At 38.5% G+C, this 23,356-nt stretch overlaps 1 protein-coding gene across 2 annotated transcripts in view; it reads right to left on the bottom strand.

The window, feature by feature from the left end:
- LOC122559578 (ninjurin-2-like) overlaps positions 1-23,356 on the bottom strand; it is a 236,536-nt gene that overhangs the window by 149,121 nt on the left and 64,059 nt on the right. The window contains exon 1 of one of the 2 annotated variants that reach the window (XM_087997344.1): positions 10,676-10,796. The exons of the other annotated variant lie outside the window; for it this stretch is intronic. The gene's annotated coding sequence lies outside the window, so the exon portion shown is untranslated. Of the gene's footprint in view, positions 1-10,675; positions 10,797-23,356 lie in introns of those variants that run through there. 2 annotated transcript variants of the gene reach the window in all.

Below are 23,356 nucleotides of genomic sequence, written 5' to 3'. Positions count from 1 at the left end.
TCAATTAATTCCTGTCCAAAATTCCAGATTTGCCCCTCTGGTGACTGTGTCTACTTCACCCTGGGGACTGTTTGCAGCTTTAACCATGCCCACTCCTGAGCTTCAGCACTGCTGAGATTTCTACATCGAGTGGCTTTATCTCCTACTGAGGAGCAGATGTCTACAGCCCCTCTCTCCCCCAATAAAATTCAACCCAATGTTCCTACTGAAGGCAGGCAAACCAGTCAGAAATCCTGACATTTCACCATTGAACATTGCTACATGAATATTGTATAAGAGTTCTGCTTTTTTTGAATTTTGCACAGAAGCAATTGCTTATGCAAACTCCTTTTTGAAGACTCAATCTGTTGCACAATTGCTAATCTTTCCACAATGGAAGAAGCAATTTTGCTAACACATGGCCACCTTTACTAACATAAGTGTCTGTTCACAAGTACAGTGATTGCTGTGTGCAAGACCTGCCACCGAACACAAAGTGCTGAGAAATGCCAGATTTCCAAAATGTTGAAAAATAGATTATCCCTGCAGAGTAAGTATAGCTTTGCTTTGAGGAAGTTTTTTCACTGAGGACCAGCATGCAACATGAAGTTTACCATGAGGCACGTGCTGTTGCTATGGTGTCCCCACACCCTGAGGGACATTATATGAAATTGGCTGTGGAACCACTTCCACGGGTTAGCATGTATTTCAATACTAAAGTACGGAAAACATCTGGAACTGCTCTGAAAACAGTTTTCCTGTCTTTTTTTCAGTGCACAAGAGGTGGACCCTGTAAAGCTTCCTCTTTTTCATTTTTAAACTCATGTCAGCCAGTTCTCTATTTACTTAATTCAATCTACTAATAGCACATTATCAGAGGTCGGGTTATCCACGTGGTGTTTTCCTGGCTGTGCAAACATCAGCTCCTATTTTAATAGGCAACATCGTTCAAAACAAGCAGTTCACATGTGCCCCATTGCACTATCACATGGTGCCTGTGTTTGTTTACATTGTCTTTTTGGCCTTTGTCCCAATTCTACCCCCATCCACCCACCATGTGAGAGACTGCATAATCTCTCTGTCAACCTTCATCAACAAACACACAGCATGTTTAGAGCAGTTTACGAGAATCAATGCCGATGGCAGAACAGGTTCTGCTACCACTAAACTAATGCCATTGCAGGTAGCAAGGCTGGGACATTTGTACATGATTTATATTCTCTAAGTATTTGATCAGAGTTAAAGTGCAATGCAGAAAACTTGTCATCCTCTTGCAAAAGGTATTAGGCAAACCTGGTGTAATTTATAAAATTAATTCATTGTGAAATTAAATAAATTTGATTAAAATGCATTCAGAAAACTTGTGCCTGAAAAGTGACATTGGGATCTTACCCAAATTAAACAAGAACATTTCCAAACACCGTGTGTCCCTTTGAACTGATCAAACAAAAACAATGTGTATGGAAAAAAAGAGCAGCATTCTGGTATATGTGATCTGACCATAATTCACGTTACTGAGTTCAGGAAGTGATGGTGTAGTGAATTGAGTGGCATCAGAGCCTAGTGGTACAGTTGGTAAAACAGTATTTGAAGATGAGTTCATTGGCCTTGACCATTTTTGAGGTTATTGAACTCTTTGCAGCACTACATCTAAGCCCCCAAACTGTCTGATACCACCACCTTCAAACAATTTGTTTTGCACCTAGACTAAAATGAAGGGACAATAATCACTTTTGCCACATTAGTGGATTAGTTGATTCACTTCCCTAAAATATGGGACACTGCAAATAAATATCTGGACAAGTGAATAGAAATGTAAGGAATATGTGTTTTTGGAAGTTCAATAATGACACAGTTATTTACTTGGAAAATCTACAATCATTCTGGGAATTGTCTTCACAGACATATTTTATCAACACTTCCTCAGCACAAATTTTTCTTGCAAGGTAAACACAAAACCATTGCATTTCCATTACAACTCCATTACTCAAATTTCCTGATGTCTCTCCCACCATTTCCTGACTGACTCAATATATTGTATAACTGCTCCAAACATCTGTTTTACTGTGTCTTCTTGTAAGCCATTACTATGATTTTTTTTAATTATTAAAAAACCAGGAGTAGGGACAATAGTTGGCTAAAGTGATAATAAGCAGACAGATGATTCCTGTTATGCAAACTTGCAAATAATAATGGCAGCAATGAAATAACTTGCCCAGGATTTCACTCCTGTATAACCTGGAAGACCATTTATTAATGAGATCAAATTTGATCAAGATAATTATAACTTTGACTGAAGTGGTGTACAGAGGGTGAATTATTTACACAGATGCCTGTACAAGCTCAGTCTTTTGAGCATTATTAAAGTAGAGATTGATACATTTCTGATTACCAACACACACAGGGTAAGAGGCACTGAAGTATATGATCAGTCATGATTTGTACTGAAAGAGAGGGCGAAATGTCCCACTATTGTTCCTGTGTTCCTAACAATGTAAACACTCTCTTGTTAGAGACTCGACTGTTTTGATTTAAGCTCCAGTCCAGATATTTGAGTATCTTGCCTTCCAAGCATAAGTTAATACTTTCTTTTCAGAGATGCTGCCAGCCATGTCGGGTTTCTCCAGCAATTTCTGTTGTTGTAATGTGACAAGCTTGTTTCATGATTTGATATTTTAAGACCACTAAATTGCTGGTACATCCCATTCATCCTGCTAAATTGTTTGAGCACAGATAGTGGGCTGTTGAGATGATATGGCTCACTCTCCATTGAGTACATTGTCTTGAAACAGTTGCCAGCAACAAGTTGGTTGTCAGACACTATCTGTTCAGTAAACTGAAAACAGTGGTCATTGTGTCAGCACTGGTCAAGATCATTGTGTTGCTAAATTGTTGAACAATGGGAAATTTGGAGAAGTTATCTCTATGTCACCATGTACATAATCTTCCACTGCACTGTGAACAGATCTATTACTACTTTCACCCAATGAGTAGATGGAAGATTGTGTATATAAATGTATAACCCTGGCCAAACTGGCCATCAACAGGTCGAGGCAGCGGACCGTGGAGGGGATCGTTAGGGCCGACTGCCTGCCCCTCTTCCGCGGTTACGTTAGGGCCCGGTGTCCTTGGAGAAGGAGCACGCGGTGTCCACCAACACCCTGGAGTTGTTCAGGGAGAGGTGGGCGCCGCAGGGAGTGGAGTGCATTATTTCCCCCTCCAACTTTGTGGGCGGCACGGTTGCACAGTGGTTAGCACTGCTGCCTCACAGCGCCAGAGACCCAGGTTCAGTTCCCGCCTCAGGCGACTGACTGTGTGGAGTTTGCACGTTCTCCCCGTGTCTGTGTGGGTTTCCTCCGGGTGCTCCGGTTTCCTCCCACAGTCCAAAGATGTGCAGGTGAGGTGAATTGGCCATGCTAAATTGCCCGTAGTGTTAGGTAAGGGGTAAATGTAGGGGTATGAGTGGGTTTCGCTTCGGCGGGGCGGTGTGGACTTGTTGGGCCGAAGGGCCTGTTTCCACACTGTAATGTAATCTAATCTAATCTAATCTAATCTAAAAAAACTCTATTTTGATTTAGTCCCTACCCTCCCCTTCACTGTTTTGATCACACAGCATTGCCCTTCGATGTGAAGGGCACTGCTTGTCACTGGCCACTCGGGTGTTTTCCTATCTTCCTGGTGGTGGAAATTGAATAAAGATTCATGCACTTTGTGTCTTTCACTGTGTCTCACACGTATACACATACACCATGGGTGCTGGGAAAATTAAGCACTACCACACTTAGGTGGTAGTGTGGGGGTTAAATTAAAAAATTAAAAAATTAAAAAATACATGTATAACCTCTGCTGTTGTGGTTATCTATATAAAGTTAGCAACATGAAATGTTTGGTCATCTTCTGAAATTTGGCCTTCACTCAGTTGACTCTGAAACTCATTGATGCATTTGCATTTGTGCACCTTCTCAGCACTTGCTGCCAGTGTGATGTTGGTAACTGGTTTTTACTCTGTGGGCTGGCTTGGCCTTTAGAACCAGATTTCCTTCACATACACACCCTTGGTGCCACACGCTATAAAGGTGTCAAGAAAAACTGGTCAGCTTTTGAATTGGTACAACAAGTCTGCTACAGATTTTGTTGGTTGGTACACTTTGCCTACCGTACTAATGATGTTGGTTGCACTTAAAATGTAATTGTTGTTGAACTACCACTGTGGCTTCATACCTGCATCCATCCTTGTGTAATGCATCAATTGTATGGCCCTGTTCTCACCAAGATTATGTTTCCTGAAGTCTTTAATTGGTGTGGAGGCAATCACTAAGTCCCTCAGATGCTCCACTTCAGAAAAATCACACCCATGTATCCCTGTTAGTGGTATCTTATAATAAGTGTGGTGTTTGGCATGATTTGAGGTATGCTAATTCTAACAATGTGATGGGCTTTCATAGACTTTCAGGATCTTTCTGATTTCCTATCTGTGGAAAAACAAGATGTGTTAATTCTGTGGAGTCTTTCCTTGTCAATGGCAAGCAATGTCTTTAGAGCTCTTTTGTCAGTGTTACTTATCACGTGATCTGTAAGATGGAACTGTTGGTTGTTTATACAACTATAATTTAGTGAAGTATTACTGGCAGTCTAATCCATAAGTAAATGTTTGCCTTCCATTGTTCTTTTGGAAGTCTTCTCTCTTTTTAGAGTGCAAGGTAGTATTTGTTCATTTCTTTTCACTAGTTTTTGCTTCCCTATTTTTCAATCTTTTTTGTTTCTGCTTCCATTTTTTTTGTTGCCTGTTGCAGCTCCTTTACTGTCTTGTTCATGTAACAGTGTTGTTTTTGAGAATTACAAACTTGTCGTTTAAAAATTGCAGACTTGTAGTTACAGGGTTCTGCCACTAGATACTGTCTATGGCAAACAATGTTATGCAGACGTTTGGCACTGAGTTGAAATAAGAAGATGGCGGAACCTATTGAAGTCTAGACAGAGGTAAAAGACTCCTTAGTGTAGAAAAGCTGTTTTTCTTCTGGCACAGTTGTACATTTAGGACTACTTAACTACCTTGCTTTAAAATTAGAACTGCAAGTCACTGGTTTGTTTTTTTTAAGACAGACAGAACCTGCTGGTACAGGTCAGTAGATTATTTGTATTTGTAATTATAACTTCAGCCTTTTTTGAAGTAAAAGGACCCTTACAATACATGTTGTATCTTGAAGGAAATTAGATATTACTTGGTAGAAAATCAGTTCTTCTCAGATTGATCAATGCCCTATCTACAGATCGTGTGGCTATCTGTACTCTCGAACCGATGCTGCCTATCGTCTGACTTCTCTGACGTCCAGATCTGTTGTTCAGTTGGACTTGAATTAGTTTTAAAATATCTGCTGCCAAGCTCTTGGTGTCTTTTCTTTCAATACTGCTAAACCTGGTAATGGGAATGAGGTGAGGCAAGTAGATGAAGTGTGATAAATTATCGTAAGCTTTAAGTTGTTTATGGAAAAGCACAAAGAATATTCTAGGGTAAGAATAATTAACTGAGGGGGAATTAAGTTCAGTGGGATGAGAATTGATCTGGCCCAGATCAATTTGAATCAAAGATTAGCAAGCAAAATAGAATCTGAACAATGGGCTGGCTTTAGAGAACAAGTAGTTTAAACTTAAACATGAAATATTCCCACAAAGTCCAGGCAAACAAATCCAGAGCTCCTTGCATGACAAGTAATATAGCATAGGATATAGATAAAGAATTATTACATCCATGTGAAACAACATCCAATATATCAGCTGACATGAATGCTGTAACTATATTTGCCGTCCTATTGTTTACTTCAATGTGTTAGCTCGGCTTTCAAAAAACTATATCAAAATGCTGGGAAATAAAATTCTCTGAGGTTGTCCAACCATCACAATGTTGTAAAGTTGGTGACTTTAAAAACATTCAACTCCATGGAAATTGCAGTCACAACACTGAGAATTAGTAAGTGATAAGTTAGTTCAGAAAGGATCTGGGAAATGTTGGAATTTGCTGGAAATTTCATGTTTCATTAAACCTTTTAATAAATTGTTGAAAGAACATAGAACCCTTGTTTGGTAGGATCCAGAAATAATTCATCTCTTGTATTGGAATCAAGATGTTCAAAGAGAACTTTCATCTTTAAGCATGATAATGAAGACCCATTGTAACTCAGGATTTGTAATATTTAAGATCTGCATCGAAGTTGTCTACTTGCATGGTTCAGATTTCTTAGCTATGCAGTGAAATGGCTTTATCCATCACATTTACAGGATCCAAGACCAAACTGTAGAGTGGATTTGTAGAAAAGTGGCTATTGCTTTCACTGACCTAATAGGAAGTACACTGGAGGGAAAATTAATGAGCTTGTAGTCAGTGAGTGGGATGAGTTCACTTTCCCAGAGTTTGTCATAGAAGTGAGATGAAGTAGTTAGCAACATGTATTTCCTTCTCTGTGTTTACCATGGAGAAAGACATGAAGAACTTGGAATATTGTGTTCTAGTCACGTCATTATAGGAAGGATGTGGAAGCTTTAGATAGAGTTCAGAGGAGATTTCTCAGGATGCTGTCTGGACTGGAGGGCATGTCTTATGATGAATGAGGGAGCTAGGGCTTTTCTCATTGGACTGAAGAAGGATGAGAGGTGACTTGATAGAGGTGTACAAGATGAAGAGAGTCATAGATAGAGTGAATAGTCAGAGGATTTTTCCCAGGGCAGAAATGGCTAGCACAAGGGTGCATAATTTTTAGGTGATTGTTGGAAGGTTTAGGGGAGATGTCAGAGGTAGGTTCTTTACACAGAGAGCGATGGGTGTGTGGAATGCACTGTCAGCAGTGGTAGAAGAGTCAGATACATTAGGGACATTTAAACAACTCTTGGATAGGTACATGGAAGATAGTACAGTGAAGGGTACATAGGTTAATTTGGCCTTACAGTAGGATAAAAGGTCGAAGGGCTGTACTGTGCTGTACTGCTCTATGTTCTATTTTCTATGTGAGACTTGGGAATTTGGAGAAGTTAGTGGTGATTTCTTAGGAACAGTCCATATCACAGTAGAGGAGGTGTTGGATGTATTAGAATGTGTGAAGGTGGATAAATCTCCTGGTCCAACAACACTGCAAGAGGCTACAGAAGAAATTGCAGGGGCCCTGGCTGATATATTTGCAATATCATTAGCCATAGGTGAAGTCCTGGAAGACTGAAGGGTAGCGAATGTTGTGCCATTATTCAAGAAGGGCAGCAAAGAAAAGCCCAGGTATTATAGACCAGTAAGCTTAACACCTGTGGTGGGTAAGATTCTGAGGAATAAGATATTCATGCACTTGAGAAGGCAGGATTTCATTATGAGTAGTCAGCATGGCTTTATGAAGAGAAAATCAGGCCTCACAAATTTGTTAGAGGTGTTTGATGAAGTGACCAGGAAGGTTGACAAGGACAGAACGGTAGACATTGTCTATATGGATTTCAGCAAGGCCTTTAATAAGGTTCTGCATGGTAGGCTGCTCTGGAACATTAGATCTCATGGAATCCAGGGCGAGCTGATAAATTGGATACACAATTGGCTTAATGGTAGGAAGCAGAGGGTAATAGTAGAAGGATGCTTGTCGGATTGGAGGCCTAGTGGATTACCTCAGGGGTCGGTGCTGGGCCCACTACTGCTTGTTATCTATATCAATTATTTTGATGAGCATGTACAAGGCATGATTAGTAAGTTTGCTGAAGACACTAAATCAGGCGGTATCATGGACAGTGAGGAAGGTTGTCAGAAACTGCAGCAGGGCCTTGATCAACTGGGGAAGTGGGCTGAGAAATGGTAAATGGAGTTTAATATAGATAAGTATGAGGGCTTGCATTTTGGAAAGTCACATCAAGGTAGGAGATTCATGGTGAATGGTAGGGCCTTAAGGAGTGTAGTGGAACAGAGGGATCTTAGGGTTCAGGTGCATGGTTCTCTAAAATAGAGTAACAGGTAGACAGAGCAGTGAAGAACACTTTTGGTACACTGGCCTTCATCAGTCAGGGCACTGAGTTTATAAGTTGGGAAGTTATGTTGCAGTTATACAGGACGTTGGTGGAGTATTGTGTTAAATTTTGGTCACTTTGTTATAGGAAGGATGTTATTAAACTGAAAAGAGTGCAGAAGAAATTTACTGGGATGTTGCCTGGACTTGATGGTCTGAGTTATAGAGAGAGGTTGGATAAGTTAGGACTTTTTCTTTCAGAGCGTAGGAGACTGGGGCGGGGACCTTATAGAGGTGGCTAAGATAATGAGAGGCATGGATAGGATGAATGCCAGTCTTTTTCCAAGGTGGGGAATCGAGAACTTGAGGGCATCTTTATAAGGTTAGAGGGAAAGAATAAAAAGAATCTGAGGAGCACCTGTTTAACACAGAGAGTGGTAAGCACATGGAATGAGCTGCCAGTGGAAGTGGTTGAGGCAGGTACATTAACAACATGTAAAAGGCATTTGTACAAATACATGGACAGGAAAGGATCAGAAGGATATGGGCCAAGTGCAGGAAAAGTGAGGTCTGCGCTGTAGAACTCTATGACTCTAAGTAGGGGACACAACCTGGGAATTTAGAACAACCCAGAAAATTGATCATTTTAAAGTTTCTGCAACTAAGTCCATTTGTCATATGGAAGACAGATGCTCACTCTGATGTAGAAGCATTTAAGATTTGGGATGATGGCTGTACACAGCCTGAAGTTTTGATCTCCTCAAGGTTTTCAACATTGCAGAACCACAGTAGTTCGGATGAAAGTCAGACATCCAAATATATATATCAGGTGCTTGAGAGTTACTGTAGCAGCATTTCAACATTCAGTATTCAATTTGAGTTTGCACAGGGTCTATGCTCTCACACATCATCTCCTTCAGCACCCCAGTGTTGGTGAAGCTCAGTCATTGTACACTTCAATTTTAAAAAGCAGTTCATACTCTGACCTCTGATCTTTGAAGGATATGTCTTGCTTGTTGTTCATCCAATGTGACTTTACATAGTAAGACCATAAGAAATAGGAACAGGAGTAGGCTATTCACCCCTTCAAGTATGCACCACCGTTCAATAGGATCATGATTGATCTGACAACTGTCCACTTTCCTGCCCTTACCCTATAACTCTTCATTCCCCTACAGATTAAGAATCTATCTATCTCAGCCTTAAATATACACAATGAGTGTAAATATACACAGCTCTCTGTGGCAATGAGGTGCAAAGACTCTCAACCCCCTTATAGAAGAAATTTCTCCTCATATCAGTCTTAAATTGGTGCCTTTTTATTCTGAAACCATACCTTCTGGTCCTTGATTCTCCCATGAGGGGAAACATAGTCTCAGCAATTACCCAGTCAAGCTCCTTAAGAATCTTATATGTTTCAAAGAGATAACCTTTCATTCTTCTAAACTCCAGTAGGTAGAGTTACAACCTGTTTAGGTTTTCCTAAGGCAATTACTTGTATTGGAGTCAAGATGCATAAAGAGAACTTTGTATTTAAGCATAATAGTGAAGTCCCAATATACCTCAGAGTTGTAGTATTTATGATCTGCATTCAAGTTAACTGTGTTTCATATCAGAAATCATCCTAATGAACTTATTCTGAACTGCCTCCAATGAAATGATATCTTTCTTTAAATTAGAGACCAAATGTGGTCCCACCAGCACATTGTACAGTTGCAGTAAGACTCGCCTACTCTTAAAACAAAGGCCAACATTCCATTAGTCTTAATGATTAGCATGGAAGTGCAGTAGGTAGCTTTCTGTGTTTCATGCATAAGTACCCTCAAGTCCTTTGTATTGCAGTTTTTTTCTCCATTTTAAATCATACTGTTCTTTTATTCTCCCTTCCAAATTGAACAACTTTGCATTTTCCCACATTTTACTCCCTTTGCCAACTTATTACCCACTCACTTAATCTATCAATATCTCACGCTAACTCACAGCCTGCCTTTTCACCTACAGTCTTCCTGCGCTTCTCCAAAACCATTGGGAATAACTGCACAAAGCTTCATCCTCCAATTGCACCCTTTTTACTATACCACATAATGCCAATTTTTCATTATTCAATTCATAGAATGAATCTTGCCAACTGGTCAATTTTATTCAAAGTGTAATCATTAAAATATATTGTCAGTCTGGCAACAATAAAGCTGTGCAAAGATACACTTGCAGCAAACAGTCACAAAAATTCTCATTTTAACTGATCAGAAATTCAAATACACCAACAGATTTTGTGGGCATTTCCCATGATAACAAACTTCCATCCTGACTGACAGATGTGATTTTGTAACAGCTGAAGGAGAAACAATGAATTATCCTTTACAAATAAGAACAAATTAGCTAGAAACAATGAATCTGGGTGATTTTGCTAACCTGTAACATCCCTTCTCAATAACAAGACTAACTTCAACTTCTCAATCCCATGGATATTTCAATTAAATCTTGTTTTTCTTAACTTCTTAAGTTAAAGTAGTAGTCTAGGCCCTTAACCTTGTCAGGTGGACTGTTTTTGTCAAAGTACAATTTATAGCACAAATTTGTCACCCCATGACCCAAGTCTTTTTTTACCTTGCTTGCTTGTGACATCATAGTCATCATGAGCAACGTTTGTCCATAATTCAAGCATGCATTTTAATATTTTGGAAATTTGCTTGCTGATAGTTCAGAACTACTGACATTTTAAAACCTACCTGGCGAAAAATTTATCCAAGCCTCCAGTGTGTTTAAAAGCAATCATACACTTACTAAGATGGGAAAAAAAAACTCATATCACATCTGCATTGAGTGATGTAACACTCAGAGGAGTTGAACTTGGGTTTGAGCATTTTTCTGTTAAATCCTTCATTGTGTCATATAATGTGCAAAGTCCACACAGTGTGTGAAGATGCCAAGCAGAGACTGCAGTGTCTGCTTGCAGGTGAAAGAAAAATCAGAAGAGGTGTTTGACATCTACAGTCTCTAGTGCCTCCTGGTGGTCAGCTACAAAGACCACCAGCAGTAAGGCTCCAAACAATGATTGCCCACTATCATCGACACACAAGTATCTTAGAAAACTCTTCAGTTTACATGAAACAAACAATAGACAATGTATAATATGTTTAGGAGCAGCAAAATGATTGGTGAAAGGTTCCTACTGGAATGAATTCCTAAGATTTCTACAGAATTATTCTGTAAAATTACAGCTAGTTTTTAAAGAAATATAGCAACAACTGTAAAGAGTTTCCCTCTGAGATCAGAGGCTGAAGTCTGTTCCAAATTATCAATGTGGTAAATGAAACCATTTGGCTGAACACCATAGATTTGGAAAGGTTAAATATTTTGCTGGGCCATCAATCTACAGCAGTAATGCATGATCTGAGTATTCGCGAAAGGAAAATCTAATTATTAATATTTCCACTTGGTAGATCAAGAAAAACTTAGCTTTCCATTTACTTTCCACTTTTATGTGTGCATTTTGCTTTTGCTCAAGATGATCAAATTAAATACAGACATTCAATCAAAACTGAATCCAGGCCTGAGCTTGCCCAAGGGTTTGATTCCCTACATTTAGAAGCCAATTATATCATGGACTTCATATTTAACTCCACTTACCAAAGACTGAAGTATTCTCCCAAAGACTGAAGTATTCCCCAGCAGTTTGGAGGCTCCTCTTACCCTTAACTCATCTCAGACTTTCAGAAAATGAATTTTATTCCATAATAATGACTGTAAACAAAAGTGAATGACAAGAGGGACTTGATGGTAAGGAAACATGGCACTGATAACACAGTCCCTGTATCACTCCAAAACTGAACCAGGATATGAGTAAGACATTCTGTGATATATGTCCTTCCCACAGTGTTGACCATTTCTTCAGAAGACTGAGGTTGCACCATTCCAGCTAGCAGCCTCGGACAGTAGTGGATGATCTGATGTTGTGGCCTCCACTCCTGACTTTGGGATGCAGTGGGGTGAAAAGAGGTAATCCTGTCAAGCATCACCTCCAGCAGGACCTCCAGGTCCCTGACCACACAGTAGAAGGTCAATTTCTTTTACTCTGCCTGCCATAAACTGGGTAAATGTCACGAACCATGAACAGAAGCTCCAGACTGACTGCTTGCTTCAAATGTAAAATGGCCTTTTAAATATGGTTTGGGCAGGTAGGATGCTGGTGAATTCCAGGATACGCACTGAGCAGTGAGCTGTTCTGGGAACAACGCACAGTAAGATGAGGCTGGAATTCAATGTGAGAAATACCATGGGAGTGGTGTATCCAAATGGCTAGTTCTCCCTGTATTCCATTTGATCTAACCTTGCTCACCAGTCTCTCATGGGGAACCTTGTCAAACGCCTTACTGAAGTCCATATAAATCACATCCAACTCTCTGCCCTCATCAATCCTCTTCGTTACTTCTTCAAAAAAAAACCCAATCAAGTTTGTGAGCTATGATTTCCCACGCATAAAGCCATGTTGACTATCCCTAATCAGTCCTTGCCTTTCCAAATACATGTACATCCTATCCCTCAGGATTCCTTCCAACAACTTGCCCACCACCGACATCAGGCTCAATGGTCTATATTTCCCTGGCTTGTCCTTACTACCCTTCTTAAATAGTGGCATCACATTAGCCAGTCTTCTGAAACCTCACCTGTGACTATTGATGATAAAAATATCTCAGGAAGGGGCCCAGCAATTGTTTCCCTAGCTTCCCACAGAGTTCTAGGATATACCTGATCAGGTCCTGGGGATTTATCCACTTTTATGCATTTCAAGACATCCAGCACTTCCTCCTCTGTCATATGGACATTTTTCAAGATATCACTATCTATATTTCTACATTCTATACCTTCCATGTCCTTTTCTACAGTAAATACTGATGCAAAATACTCGTTTAGTCTCTGCCCCATCTCCTGCGGCTCCACACAAAGGCCACCTTGCTGATCTTTGAGGGGCCCTATTCTCTCCCTAGTTACCCTTTTGTCCTGAAAATAAGCTGTTCTATGGTTAGAAAACTGTATTTAGTAGAGCTCTCAATAATCTATATGATGACTTTGAAGAATATAAGTGGTATAGGTCTGACAAAGATGGGAAAGAAAATAAATCACGAGGAAGTAGGGTGTCTGCAAAGGGCAAGTAAGTTAAGTACGAAAATGTGAACTTGACCACTTTAGCAGGAAGAATACAACGCTAAAAATTTATAAGTAGAAACTGCAGAAATCTGAGGTGCTTTTATAACAGAAATCTGTTTGCTTTTATATATAAATCACAGAGCTATCGTGTAGGTGATTAGAAATGCAAACGGAATGTTAGCTTTTATTGTAAGGGGAGTGGTGTTCAAAAAATGGGCAAGTGTTGCTACAGCTTTACAGAGTCTTAATGAGATCATAGCTGAAGTACTGTGTACAAGTTTGGTCTCCTTGCTTAAGGATACAATTACATTGGACACACTTAGGAAAAATGTTCACTTGGATGGAGGGGTTGCCTCACAAAGAATAGCTGACCAGGCTATGAAAACCTGTACTCATTGAAGGTTACAAGAATGAGAGGTTGAAGCATAAGATTCTGAGCAGACTTGTTAAGGTGGCTGTTGGGAGATGTTTTCCCTTGGGGAATCTAGAGAGGAGGGGCATGGTTTAAAAATAACAGGTCTCCCATTTACATCAGAGGAAGAAGAATTTTTAAGATTGTTACCCTAAGTTGTTAGAATTATTTTCTCCAGAGAACAGTGGCAACTTGATTATATTCTCAGCAAAATTAGATAGATTTTCAACAAGGGAGCAATGGGTTTGGGACAGGAAGAAAAGTGTAGTTAAGATCAATAGATCAGCCTTGGTCTTATTGAATGGCAGAGCAGGATCAAGGGACCAAACAGCTCAAGCTGTGTCTTGTATTTGCTTAGCTAACTAACACGATTAATATCTAGCTCAAATTTGAATTTTTTTCCTTACAAGGTCTTTTTTCAACGTGATTAGCCATTGTATCACATTATATAATTGATCTCATTTCCTGAAAGCAAATTGTGGAACACTTGTTTTCAAGCCAGTCGGTTATTTAACTTACCAACTACAAACTGAATTCAGAAGTTGGACAATGCCTTACATTCACCAACATCGGTTACTGGCACAAACCATCCCTGGGACCAACAGTTAAGTCACAAATCAATGAGAGGCTGAGTGAAAGTGCCTTCACAAACAATTGGTTTACAACTGCAATTAAAGCTAATTATTTCAAATATTACATAATTTCAACCAGCAAATTATGCAGGACAATATCAATGCTATTTCTTTGTTTACTGATAACAATGAAGTTCATTTTATGGTATGAATAGTTCTGCAGCTGTGGGAATAGTCTGAATTGAACTTTTTCATATTTTGGTACAAGCTCTGCAATACTGGAAGAAATAGTCACTAAACACAATAAAATGTGGACAAAAACAAAGAAAATTCAAATTTGCCACCTAGATTATGTAGGTGGATTGCATGTCGCTTTAAAAAAACATGATTCACAAGTTTATGGGACTTTGTGTGCAAAACAACATTTACAGCAGCAATTAAGTAACTATGAAATGCTGGTTGAAGATATGCACAAAAGAGTTATCACAGGAAAAGTTCCTTTTATCCAAAAGTAAATCTCAAAGTAACCGGTTCCTGGAAGTAAAGATGTCCGAAAACATGCCAGAAGAGCAGCTGTGTGAAGGGCAAGATCAGGACTGCACAAAGATCCTCTGCAGCATCTCGTGTGGCTTTTGAATGGTACAAGAAGTGATCTGTACAAAGAGTGTCACAGGGATCAGTGATTTTATGTTTTATGCCACAGTTTGTTTGCTGAGTTATTGTTATCTATTGCATGAGGAATAATTATTGCTTACTGCATAATGTGACAGTAAGTAAAGGAACCTACCATCATTTTAACGTTTCACTGCAAAAGAATACACAGAAAAGTTAAGTGGCAATATCAGCACCGCAGATTATCTCACTACTTTCTTTTTAAAAATCGTCATAAAAATGGCGCTGAGTATAATCAACATAAAAAGTGCGGATTTGCTTTTGCTTAGAATATTCACAAAAATGGTTTTATTATCACTGCAGAAGGAATGAACTGAATTAGAAAGGTTGAAAGAAATAGTTTTGAAATTCCTTGTCTAGCTCTATTATTCAATCTTCCATCCAATGAGGCTCTGGAGGACTCTCACAGAAATTCCTCATACATAATATCAAACTTAACACTCCAGGAGACTGGTAAGTTAAATTTGGAATTGTAAACACTTCAAATTCATGATATTATTAGTTTTTGAAGTGATAGTGCTGGCATACTAACCTAAATGGTATGACTGTAAATACCAGCATAGAAAATTAAAATAGATTTGATTAGTATCATAATTTGGGGGCTAGTGAGAGAAATTGATAATTAAATTTGTTAGATTTCTGTGAAAAGACAACTGATTCACTAATAGCTTTTAGGAAATTCCATCCATACCTGACCTGGACAAGTTCTGTTCCATTGTAATTAAGCTCTTTCTGTAGCTAAAACCCTGTTGCTTGGTTGCTTAACAGTTGCTTCTACCTTTACCTTCTATCCACTGCTGGTTCACACATTCACCAACTCCAACTCTAAGAGGTGAACAATAAAGAAAACTGTTAGTGGTAAAGTTAGGAATAGGGAAAGAGAAAAGCAAAGTTGATCAGAGAGAGAAAAAATGAGAGAGCAAAGAGAAAACTAAAGGAGGGAGACGAAAGAAGAGGAACAAAAATGGGAAAACAAAACACAAATAAAGGGAAATAAGGCAAGCAGCTGGGAGGGAGATGGAGAGGGAAGGCAGAAAAACAGAAATGAAGAGAAAATAAAATCAAAGAAATAGAGAGGTGAAAAAAAGCTTTGTCTGAGGATCTATAACCTTAGCATCTTTAGCCAGTCCCAAAGTGTTCCAAAATTTATTGTGAAGAATAACAATTTGCTTGCATGAGTTTTTAAACAGAGGAATATAGGTGAGCTTATAGAAAACCTCTTGTCCGAGTTGTAATTGTTATACAATGCAAATATGAATGCAACTTTAAAATGTGTGAGATAAAATGAAAGATTGAGCATGTATTTACAAGACCTGAGTATGTATGAGTAAAAGTGTTTGCTCAAGATAAAGACTATGAAGTTCAAATGAACTGAGAATTGACTGTTAGCATACTAATTGCCAAAATTCCTCAAATTTTAAAAGTTTTAATCTTAGTCTTTAAATTCCATAGCCTCTATCGTCACATCTCCCCCTGCCCTTTATCTTTCAAATTTCTATTAAAGTAACTCTGGTTTCTTGTGCATACCTGTTCCCTTCTCCCTACAATTAGTAAGAGTCTTCAGTTGCCTGTGTCTACTTGCAGAATTTCTTGCCAAACCCCCATATTTCCACATTTTTACAGTAGTAAGACACTGCATTCTAGAAATTTGAAATAAGGTCATAATAAGATGAAAACACTCATCACGTCAAGCAGCAACTATGGTGAGAAATAGTTAATGTTTCAGATCAATTTATCTTTGATCAGAATTTAAACCAGTTTATAGTGGTGAGATGCTGCAGGAACTGTAAAGGGGAGAGTCTACGATAGAACGCAGGGCAGGGGAGATTAAATAACAAAATAGATCTTGAAGTAGCAGGCAAAGAGTGGTATGGATTATGGTGATGAAACAATGGTTGTGTCCAAATGAAGTATGAGTTGTTACATAAAAACATATGTATACAACATGAAAGGATAAAGAAAGAAGCCAGGCAAGACTGATCAAGCAAAAAAACAAAACTAAAACCCATTTAAAAAATGGAGGCAGAGGTTATGACTCCGTATTGAATCCAGAATGCTGTCAGGTATTGAGTTGGAAGGTAAAGTGCTGTTTTCTCAAGTTTTGTTAAGGGTCATTGGAACACTGTAGCAGGTCAGCACAGGAGCAAGTGACAAATTAAAATGGCAAGCAACTGTAAGCTCAGTATCATGGTTGTCGATAGGTCAGGTATGTTTCACACAACAGTCACCCAGGCTGTGTTTGGTCTCCCCAGGGTAGAGGAGACCATATTGTATTTGCTGCTCACCATATGCTAACTTGAAAGAAGTACCAATAAATCCTCACATCACTTTCAACATTTCTAGTTTCCTCTCCCTAACCACCACCTCTCCGATGGATAAACCAAAGATTGAGTAAATAGGACTGATTTAAGAAAGAGATAAAATAAAAATTAATAGCAGAAAGTGAGAAAAACTGGAGGAGTGAAATATACCAAGCCAACCAGCCACTAACTGAAATGCTTTATGATTATTGAGCATCAACATTTTTCCTCCACCCAGAAACACACACTGACAATTGAAAACACATCATGAACATTACAGAAAACATTTTAAGTGATTCCATGCTTTTTTTCTGGTGCATTCATACTGAAACAGGAAAACCACACAAAGGAATTACAGATGAAAAATGTCTGGTATGTATTAAGGCAGTGACACATTCTGGGGTTGAATAAAATTCATTAACTGCTCCAACTCCCATAATTTATGATTTCATCCAAATTCCTAGAGGGTGCTTTGGCACAGTGAAATGTACTCATACACATTCATTCCACATAAAATTATTGTAACCCTCTCAAAACTGTAACCAAAAAATGTTTTTTGTGTGGTGTTGAGCAATGCTCAGTGAGTTGCTCAAATAACCAAACCATTTTCATAGCATTTACAAAAAGACCAGCTTAATTTTAAAAATGTAGTACACCACAACCTCAAAGCTTCCATCATACTTTATGTTGCTTTACTAACAAAAAGAGCAATGTGGTTGAGCCCTAACCCTTTCTCGTCTTCAATCATACCTGCAGCTTTTATTAATTTGTTGATAAAGGTGAATCCAATGACCAATAAATCCAAAATCTGATCACTTGTCAGTGGTAAATCAACAAGATTTCAGTGCGGCACTAAAATTGAGTTAGTAGATAAGACTTCAATTTGTGTCCTGGATATTGTCAAGAATCTATGATGCATTGCTTTGTTCAATGGAAACTAGACCATTCATGTCTAAATTGGTTTGAGATATGATTGGAGTGCCAGACAATTTCCAGGAACAGATCTTCATTTGAGCTAATATCTAAAGTCTGCACTGAGTCAGTATCTGTCCTGGCAGCTGCAGCTTGTTTTCTTGTCACTGCCATCATACTTTGCTATCTCGATCGTTCTTTTCCATCACATACTGCAGATTGCAGTTCCTTTGGTTCATGACAGGACAAGAGCCCAAGTATTTAATTGTGGTGAGGGAATTGATGGAGGATGGAAGCAAAAGATCCATCCTCCTATAAATGTCAGCTTGTCATTCGGAAGAATATGAGATGAGGGTGAAATCAACCTTAGATACAAGTTTAGTGTCATTTTCAATAGTGTGGCTCTTCCTGCGTACTAACCTTGTGATTCATGTACTTAGTTCCCTATCGACCTTCAAATGCTGCAAAAACCTCGATATTTAACATGCTGCCTTTCAATTCTTCATGGCAAAGTGTACATACTGTCCTGAGGAATCTTGAATTTAATAGATGTGGAAATTCTTTGATAAAATGATGGGAGAATCTAGAACAAAGGATCACTGTTTACAAATAGAGTCACCCAGATGAGGATTAGCCTCTCTGAGGGTCATGAGTCTTCTGAAGTCTCTCCAAACTGTGGTGAAAGCAGAGTTTGCAAATATTTTTAAGGTAGAAGTACATACATTTGTGATAAACAATGGGGTGAAAGGCAGGAAGATGGAGTAATCATAACTATTCATTCTCCTAATTTTGCATGTTTATATTTCCCTATACTATATACCCAAAGACATGATTTACAAGGATGCTGCTAGGACTGGAGAGTTTGAGATACAGGGAGAGGCTGGATAGACTGGGGCTTTTTCCCTGGAGCATTGGAGACTGAGGGGTGACCTTATAGAGGTTTATAAAATCATGAGGGGCATGGATAGGGTGAACAGCCAGGATATCTTTCCTAGGGTGGGAAGGTCCAATGCTAGAGGATATAGATTTAAGGTGAGAGGGGAAAGATTTAAAAAGGACCCAAGGGGTACCTTTTTCATGCAGTGGGTGGTGCGTGTGTGGAATGAGCTACCGGAGGAAGTGGTGGAGGTGGGTACAATTACAACATTCAAAAAGCATCTGGATGGGTATATGAATAGGGAGGGATATGGGCCAAATACTGGCAAATGGGATTAGTTCAAATGAGATGTCTGGTTGGCTCAGATGATTTGGACTGAAGGGTCTGTTTCCCTTCTGTGCGACTCTATGATTCTATTCAGGGATGAATTAAAACAGAAGGAGTAGAATTCAGGCAGGTGACCAAAGATACTGGTGAAGACATAGATTTTATGACAATCTATTGAAGAGCAGAACAAAGCAAAGTGAATGAAATTTGAAAACAATGCCAAAAGCTCTGCCACCAATGAAACACGAGGGAAAGGAGTACAGATGAACTACTAATTTATCACTGCATTTTTTTCAACTGATGTTAATGAATTTAACTTTGCCAATGGCTATAAAAACTTGTGCATTGGGAGCCAGAACCCACTCTACACAACGTAAAGATTGCTGCAAACAGCTGAATCAACTATCTCAGTCTTGTTACTTACTCCCTTTTATAGTAGGACTTCAAATTGAAAGTTTACAAGTTAATACCTCAACCTCTACTCTGACAAATGTCTGAGTAATCAACATTCTTCTGCCAAACAGTGCCAAGTGAGTTTGAAAGACTTCAAATTGAGATCAAGAAAAGGTGCTTTAGTTTAATGGTCATGGCAACACAATTCAGCACTCCCTCAACATACAATTTGAAGATTCATCTAAATCACTCTTATATTTGGTTTAATGGAGTAGGAGGTTGCAGTTACAGACAAAGCTTAAGTAAATTTGTCAGATCTACAGAGGTTGGTGCTGAGGAACAGCTGATGAGATTTCATTTCCTCTGGCCTTATCAAATCAAGGAAACATTATATGGTGGACTGCATATACGGAAGACAATTCTTTATTAAACTAAGTGAAAGGTTTGTGCTCTAATGCAGCAGTGAGATTTGTATCAACAGCAATCTCACTGAGAATTCAGTTGAACACTTGCCGACATCTGTAGAAGGGAGATTACTTACACCCAAAAGACTTTTCTTTGCTCCATCTACATGGTATGCACGTAGTTTCGTAGTAGCAACAATTTTGCATTAAAATATTGTTATTAAGTTAAACTTAACTCAGAATTGATAACAGGACAATTAAATGTTGGATATACAAATTAGTTCCAGTTGTAGCAGGTGTTCAGATGGTGCCTCATGATTGCTATATCACTTTGAGACAGCAAATGTTTATTAAAAAAACATCCCAATAGACATGCATAAACAATATTTTGATTCACTTATGGAAGTCAGTGTTATTTGCACAAACTCCTGATCCAAAAGGATATTTGCAAGTTTAAGTGATAATTTGAGCTAACCTTAAGGCCTCTGGTGGATGATTAGGTTAGAGGCCTTCTCACTAGCATAACACTGACACTTGTACTGACATTGAAAATAATCCTTTGAAACTTTCCACAATATTCTCCTTATCCTCTGGAGAATATTGGTGAATCTTATATTTAATAACATCTCTTACTTGCAGAATTGCAGTTAACAGGATGTTTGCTGATGAAAATTCAACTGATTTCTTATTCTGTTCTCACCAAGTGCTGCCATCATATTTACTCATGCTTCCAGCTGAGCAGCGGTAAAGTCAACTGCTTCAGATCATTTTCCTAAGCTGCAATAGTGTTTGCCCAAAGTACTTAATGGACCAACATATTCGAAGTGTACTGTTTTACATCAGAAAAGTGTTATTATTCAAGTAAAGATAATGTCCAAATTTTCTCTTTCTTGTCGGTTGTGACTCATGCTAGGAAGTAGTCATTGTTATGTCTCACAGCAGATGTTCAAAGTACTTTTAAGAGAAATGCTCAAGCTATTGTTACTGTATCATGGTATCTGGCCTAATGGTATAAATATCTCAGTCTCCCACCTACTTCTGGCAGCGTACACCTGACGGAAATGTGTTTCAGTACATCCAATCATCCAAATTCATTAGCTTGAGCCCAGTTATACAAGTGATTGCAGTGTATGTATATAAATACGAGATACTATAATAAAAGCACTACATGATTCGCACCTCATTGGTATGTTAAAGGAATTAACAAAAGCAGCACATCACAATAGTTGAAGATCATTAACTAAATGTCACTTTGTGTCAACAGTTACTTCGGTCAAGACAGTTCATCAGTATTTTATCTGATAGGTCATAGGATAATATTGATTGTCAGTGTCGGGAGAATTTTCAATTAAGGGTGAAAGAAGTTGAGAGATAACCAACTTTATTAAATGTTAATCATACTGTCACACAAAGGGACTTCCTATCAGAGTTATTAAGGAGCACGCAAAAGCTTAGGATTTTCTGTCAGCCCAGCCACACTAGGATCATGTTTAACAGACATTTTCCTTAGTGAGACCAGCAAACCTCGGCAAGACTGGGGCAAAATGAGATTATCTGGTCATCACACTCCTTTCCTTCTGATCATCAGCATGGTATTAATAATTGTTGAATTTAATTGGGTGAGTATGAATGTATTTAGTAGCCAATTGATGGATGTGGATAAGGAAACAGTTGAAAATAGTTCAAAGATTGAGTGCAGTGATGTGCTGTTTAATTAGATGTCATTGTGTACCTGAGTTCAGCCACTTTTCTATGGGAGGTGATCAGAAATGGCCAAGTTCTTCCCTACAGAGAGGTCAACTAAAGCAAATCATTCTCCAGTCTTTGAATTTGCTAAGGGATAGTTTAAGAGCAGCATTGGTAAAAGCATGCAAGCTTGCTGATGTTTTTCAATAAAATTAAAGTACCTGATTGGTGGTCTCTTCATTTAGCTTCTAGGTATGAATTACATTAATCACTCCCTGCATTTATGCAGCTGTAAAGTTAAATGTCCAGTTTTAACTGAATGTGTCAGAATATCATATCTCAAACAGTCCACTACTGTAGTAAGCCAGCTCAAAAACACAAAAATATCCAGCTACCAGCATCCAAATTACAAACTGAACATAAATGACCCACTAGTCACAAACTTTTGATTCAGATACCCCATTTTGGAAACAGAGGGATTATTTCACTAAGAAAATAAATAAATAAAATTCAAGGCAATCTTTATTTGAAATTTTATCTTTAAAATCATCAATTTTACTGTTGGCCATCATTGTGACACATCTGAATGCTGAATGAAATTCCTGAACTCTGACCTCTCACTGGCATGCCACCTTCCCACATGCTGTGGTTTTCATTTTCTACTGTTATTTTAGAATTCTGAGAACTAGCTCCTGAGAAACCAATTGAACATGAAAGGATCCTACAGTTCTCTAGAATGATTTGAGTCTATATGTGCTGGAATGCACAACTTTAGATTATACAGGAATTCAATTTGCATTGAGACTTCAATGCAAATGTGAACCTCATCAAACTCTCCTTTATAAACAGAGGTATTAAAGATCATCTTCATGCTTAAAAAAAACCCTTTGACATTTTAAAGTTAGGTCTATTTTATTCGTATAGTATGTCAGACTCCCCACCATAACTTTTGACTCTTGTACCATAGTAAAAAAAGCCTAATACTTTGTCAAGTTTCAGATTTGATTGGCAAGCAGTTTTTGTTTTATACATAAATGTATTAATAACTGGACTTTACGAACTGCTGATCATATGCTCAGCTCATACAACAAAAAAAGTGTTGACAATGAAATATTTCCATATTTCATATCTGCCTCTAAGTTTAGTCAAAAACCATTATACTTCTAAACGTTTCCAGTTACTGACCTGTAACATTTACTCTGCTTCTTTCTCCACTGGTGCTGCCTTACCTGCTTAGGTATTTCCAGTATAAGATCACTACACTTGTCCCAGCTGCAACCTTAGCAGTTTCCTTCAGCTGCAATGTGCCATTTCCATTTATTATGCTCCATCAGCATAGGCTATTTTAGGAGACCATCTGTTTTTTTTTGCCATTTGATCATGAATTATTACAGTCTCTGTGTCGTAGTCTCTTGCCTATCAAGACTTGAATTGAAATGGTCCTGTTTTTTCAATTTGTTCCCTTACAGCTGATAGAAAGACCAGATGAAATTTGATCCCAGGATTCCCAAAGAAAAAGAATAGCATCTTAATGCAATATAACAAACAGCTCACAGTTGTTTCTTTAATGCTGATGTATATTGAGTGCAGTCTCAAATGGATCTGCAAGTATTAACTGCACAAGAGTTATAGGCTAGCAGTCAAGAGGGCACTGAAGGAACATGCAGTCAGATACACCTGTTTCCCTTTTATGTTGGCTAGACTCAA

Source organism: Chiloscyllium plagiosum, unplaced genomic scaffold (genome assembly GCF_037043375.1).
Source record: "Chiloscyllium plagiosum isolate Xiang-an unplaced genomic scaffold, Cpla_swu_hap1 HiC_scaffold_19, whole genome shotgun sequence".
NCBI lineage: Eukaryota > Metazoa > Chordata > Chondrichthyes > Orectolobiformes > Hemiscylliidae > Chiloscyllium > Chiloscyllium plagiosum.
This window is presented reverse-complemented; position numbering and strand designations above follow the sequence as displayed.